At 34.5% G+C, this 6,075-nt stretch overlaps 1 long non-coding RNA gene across 1 annotated transcript; it reads right to left on the bottom strand.

Annotated features, from left to right (window-relative positions):
- On the bottom strand, positions 1-2,881 carry LOC148616093 (uncharacterized). The gene is made up of 2 exons (XR_015922111.1): positions 1,253-2,881; positions 1-170 (listed from the first exon to the last, which is right to left on the bottom strand). It is a non-coding gene; the product is annotated as an uncharacterized LOC148616093 (long non-coding RNA).
- Positions 2,882-6,075: the final 3,194 nt, after the last annotated feature.

The raw sequence follows: 6,075 nt of genomic DNA, 5'->3' as shown, positions 1-6,075 counted from the left end.
TAAATAAATATTGAATTTATTTCGTTTTTTAAACATTTTTTGTTCCAAACAGTTCTTGACATCTTCTCATATTTGATAAATGTGTTCCTTCTGTTGCTGTTCATCTAGGTATAAACACATGCTGATCCAATCCGACACAAGCTGTTCTATCACACTTATCTGTACTTTCCCTGTAAAATAACAACTGCATTACATAGTGATACTGACTGTATTTATAACAATAGTATACATGTATGTATATTTAAATAAAATAGTTAACAGTTACTATAAATATATATGTGTATATGTCATGAACACATACATGTAAGAGTATAGCTACATGTAAATACCACCAAGATAACAGATACAAATATCCTGTTACGGAAAACAAGGAAAATATTAAATAAACGTAACATTAAGGAAATAGAGAAATTTACTACTTGTAAACCTGAAAAGAATACTTGTCAGTTGTTGCAGTGTACATGTACTATGTTTAAAATTTAAGAAGTACTAGGGAACTGAAAATAATCATTTTCAATGGCCAATCATGAATAAATTACAGGTACGGGTCGCATGCACTAAGTCTTGTTTCTATCACTATCCACACGTACATATGTACATGTACCCTGGGCAAAAATCTTCACAGGGTATTTGTGGATATTGATAGAAAGAAGTGCCTCTGCTATGTGGATGCACTTAAAGAAAAATTGCTAGTTCAAAACTTTTAAATAATATATTTATTTTACTAATAGAGACGCCGACATTTTTTATCTTCCAGGAGGGGGGTCGTGTGCTTAGATTTTATTGTCAGATTATACGATCTGACCCTTCTTCGCTTATAACCATGGTGCCTATAACAAAATGTTGTGACGAATTTTAACTTGCTTTCTAATTGTAATGTGCTCGGAATATCATATATATAGCGTCTTAGCAGAATATAGAACCTATTCCAAAAATGGCAAAATCGGTAACTGGTCATCTTGTGAGTGTATAAGAATCATGCATTAGCTATAATTATATTCTACTCTAATCTTGAATGATTTTAAGATCGATACGATTGCCGTACAATGATTGAAATCAAAAATGAAGCTATAGCCATACTATAGGACAGTACATGTACGTTCTACATTACAACCTTTGACCCTTTTCGTTTACTTAATAATGTACGTGAGTTGTGTCTTCACCGGTAAAATGTTAAGTTTAAGGGAATTACTACCATATGCGACTTCGGAGGAAAATAATTTTTACTTTCTAGGAAACTAGAAATACTTACCATAAAATTAAAACGCACGATCCAATTTGACCCAAGAAATATCGTCAGGGCACCACAGTTTACCACCAATATAAGAATTTTTCACAACTTATCCATCCAAAGAAATCATCGTTTTACAAATCTGTCAAGCAAACAGCACGATCTACACTTCTCGTTTCATGTTCACCATATATTACCAACACGTGAATATCGTTCATATTCGATTATTTTCCGTGTCAGAACCAACAACGACCTTTCACAACCATTTCCTTCCCGAAATGGGAGATAATTTAACTCGGGTAGGTTTCTACCTGGCTTGGGTCATCGTCGATTTTGAATCAATTTATCATCCATTTAACGACGTAAGTGACTACAAGGGGCGTTTTATGATATTAATTACGTGTAATAAATCAAATAAACCAAGAAGTGAAAAAAAAAAAAATTTTTGTGTCATGTTTCCTTTAAGTACTAGATTATTTACAAAATATACATTATATGCATCTTACTTCTCAATAAGAACACCTAGCAGTAGATAATAAAAATGTAAAGCAAATCTTTGCTATAGGGGTGATCATCGCGTTAATGATTAACCAGCAAAGTACCATGATCTTATTCTCATCATGACAAAGCAATTTATTACACTAAAACTGAAATATATCTGCAATGTCAAAACTACATGTATGTAGACAAAATATGTCTGGTCATATCATCTTATTTTAATCCCACTACTATTTTTCCCATAGACACCACTCTAAATTAGTACCAAATATCACTCCTTACTAAAAAATCATGACTATTCAATATCTCTCTAGGACATTATTCTATCTCATCCTTGCAATTTCAGTTACGTAAACAGCAAATCAAAACAGAAAATTTCTGAACTTAGCTTGATATACTTCAAAATCACAAAAGTACACCGTGTTTCAAGAACAATGTTAAATAACTATAAATGCAAAAATACAAATCCATTCAAGAAAATCTAAATTCTTTATAAGCTCTTATACTGTGCTATATTTTATTCAATGTATTTGTCATTTGAGCATGGAAAAAAATGTCAATAATATCATGCTGGTTCTTATGGAGACAGATTTATAAAAGCATAACTATGCTTGTTTCTGGATCCTATATCTATTATATTTGTATGTATGTTATCACATTTATGATTATATGAAATAAAATAAGTTTAAACTAAACTAAAATCTAAATGAAAATTGAATCATATAAACTGTAATTAAAATGTTCATTCGGAGATATCAAGTAATCATTTAAAAGATGGTCAATTAATCAACGTATTCACTTTAAAGTTATCACAATTTAAAAAAAAAGCAATGTACATGTATCAAAGCTGTAAATGTAATCAGTAATCACGTAATCACTCAAAATATTCAACATGAAAAATGTGCATACTAACGAAGCACCAATGAGTGACTTTAAACGTGTGGTGGTGGATTTGCCTTGACAAGTTATCTAGAATGAGCGTTTAATTGTTCATAGGGTATCCACGTTGCATTTATGGCATGCTCAGATGCAGGGTCACTAGAACTAATATTAGGTTCACTTACATGATCAGTTTGAGCTCTGTTAGATTTATGCACATCTGGTAAAAAGTAATCTGCACGAACATATGCAGGTTTAAGGCGATCTAAATAGGTTTTATATCTTACCGCTCGTGTGCGATGGGTCCTCTTGCAAGCACCCAAGTAGTGATAGATGTCATAATGACACTGGCATATTTCCAATAAGTTTCACAGTTCGCTAAGTACACTTTGCAATGTATCACTATCTCTGTCCGATACGAGAGTATCAAATACACAAAATATGCAGACCATGTCAAAAAGTGCATTTACAACGGTTAAAGAGTCACAATTCGGCAAAGGAACATTGTAAGCTAGCTTGCTAAACAAGTCCGTTCATATATAAGAATTCGCTTTATTCGTAATAGAAAGAGGTCCATAAAGATCCACTTCCCATACTTAGAATATTCACTAGGAGTACGAAACAATGATATTGCTGACTTTGTATGAGCTTTGTTGACTTTACGTGACCGACAAGCGTGACATGATTGTACATATTTTGTCGCAATAGAAGGCAGTTTTCAAAATTGTTGCTTGAATTCTGCCGTGTCCTCCCACCGGGGTATCATGAAATATTTCTAAAACTTGATTAATTAAAATAGATGGAATGACCACCTTATGAATTGGTTTGAAGTCTTCGGTTCTTCTGCATTCAGCGTTTCTTATATAAAATAGGAGCTCGTTACATACCACGAAATCTGTTTAGCGTTATATGAGTCTACGCGCATTGCGATTCCAATTTTCGTCGATAAATCACTGTCGTCGTGTCTCCCTGTATGGAACGGAGTGTAATTGGAATCTCTTTCGATTTCATTATCAATTGAAAAATATTTCTTATCACACATGTAGCTGTGTACCACTGCGCATAATCGGGATTCATTGGTATCTCTTTAGGTTCAATTTTTCACACATATCAAAGATCCCGTACTCGCTTTCTCATTACCGCTAATTAAAATGGAATTTGAATCGACTCCAATTTCTCACACTTTGTACTTAGAGAAGATTTATCGCTTTCTGTTTGTTGTAACCAAAACGCTAGTAGTATTTCAGAGGTGCTATCAACTCTATTACGTATTTCTGTATCAAGTAGCGCAAATTCAAGAAAATCTAGTTTCGAGTCAACATTACGCTTGTTTTGACTAAAATATCAGTTTTGTATACCTTTTCCGGAAACTGTTTCACCATACTAGCATGATCAGTAGTTTGAGAACTTCTATCAGTACCCATTTCAATTTCAACTGTATTCACATTTTCACAAGTCGTTTTATTGGAACTACCTTTTGTTCCATTTACACACGGTAAAAAGATTATACATGTGTATCAGAACAATCCTGGGAATCACCAAAGTAACCAGCATCTAAATCACCGAATTTCTAGTGCTGTATCCGTAAAATTCACAACATAATTGTTACTCGACTGATCTGACTTCTGACCTATTATTTCATGTAATTGTTTTCCTCGGGTAACTTGATATTCCTAATATGCTCTTTAATGTCAGAAAAATGGGGGTCATTTTCATCTGGACTACCGTTTTCGTCCGGAACTCCTGCTTCACACCTCGAAAGGGCACCAAGGACTTGCATTTGACTTCCAGATATATAGCTACATTGTAATATCGAAAATGTACTGCTGTAAGATAGCGAGCCACCTTTCATATATTACTGCATGGAACTGTTTTTGAAACAGAGCACGAAGTGCTTGGTGGTTACAATCTACTATAAATTGGTTACCTCGCAGATACATCGCACAATCAACAATGCTAGACACTAACCCTAGTAATTCTAACTGTAGGGCCATATGAACGTTGCCACTTGTTGAATGATAAAGAACCAAATCTAACTACACTAATACCGGTATCTGGGTGATTTTGGTATAGCATGTAACCTATCCTCTTCAAAATGTATCAACTGATAACGAAAACGTTAGGTCAAAGCGTGGAAACGCAAGTACATGTGTATTTCTAATTGGAGAAGGAGATTTTTTCAGTTTATTGAAAGAATTATTTTGTTACGAGGCCCAACTAAAAGATGAGCCTTTTTCAGTAGCTTGTATAGAGGTTTCGCTTCAGCACTAAAATTGGGAATCAATTTCCTTACCAGTGCAAGAGCGCGATGTAGTTGTTGCGCATTAGACGGAATTAGGCATTTCTTTATGGCCTTAACACGATCTGGATATTCGGTGACATAAAAACGTACATGAATGCTGAGCAAAAGAACACTTTTTAGAATTAAGTTTCAGTCCGGCAGACGAAACCTATCGAACACACCTTGTAAATCTTCGATGTGAGATTGGAATGCCTCAGAGAACACAACCACGTAGTCCAGGCACATGTAACAGGGAGGTTTTGAATGTTAGGCCCTTTAAAAGTTTGTCCATAAATAACTTGACAGATAAAGATTGACAGTCCCATTGGCAAACGAAGAAATTTGTACGAGCCAAAGCAAGTATTGAAGGCTGTATATTGTATGCTTTCATTGTCTATACTCATCTGAAAAAATCCTGAAGACATGTCAGTTGGTGTTATGAAGTTAGGGGTATGCTGTAAAAATGATTTCGTAAGTTATTGAAGGCCTGGAATTTGATAACTTTATTGTTGGATTTGTGAATTATAGTATCTAAAGTCTCGATATTATGAGATGCTTGATTCCCGACCAGTATTCATAGACTTTGAAATATTTGTTCACTTTATCACCAATACAACCGGACTCGTAATTAGGGCGTCTTCATTCGGTGTTATTATGTCTTGGTCCAATAAATGATCGAGATGATGTCTTAGAATTTCACGCTTGTCGGGTGTAATATATGAGGTCTTCGATTTTTTAGGCTTAAAAAATCTTGTTTTATAACAATATGTTTCAGTAGTTTCGTATATCCGAGACTAGGATTTGACTTGGTTACAAACAACGTTTTGTTTTCATTAATAATTCTCCATACATTGTTGGAAACTCTCTTGTTTCTCGGTAGTACTACATGTAAGGGTTGGATTACACCACATGTGACAGGTGTTGCTGTCGTTCCATTGACACACAAATAACGGTGGGACTTTGAGTTTGCTCGACTTTTGTCATGGACAGAAGTCTATTCTAGTAAAATGAGCAATCTCTTTCCTCTTTGGAATCGAAACCGTTGTATTCTCTACATTCAGTATTTTGACGTGTACACTACGCATTTCAGAGACTGTGATTAATGCCTATGATGTCATAAGACCTTGAGACAAAATGTACTTCGTTTTACAACAAATACCGTTGTGTCCCCATACACAACTAACTC

Source organism: Perna viridis, chromosome 5 (assembly GCF_037379345.1).
Source record: "Perna viridis isolate PV_CMFRI_1.1 ecotype Kerala chromosome 5, ASM3737934v1, whole genome shotgun sequence".
Lineage (NCBI taxonomy): Eukaryota > Metazoa > Mollusca > Bivalvia > Mytilida > Mytilidae > Perna > Perna viridis.
The sequence above is the reverse complement of the archived record's forward strand: the minus strand, read 5'-3'. Positions and strand labels throughout refer to the sequence as shown.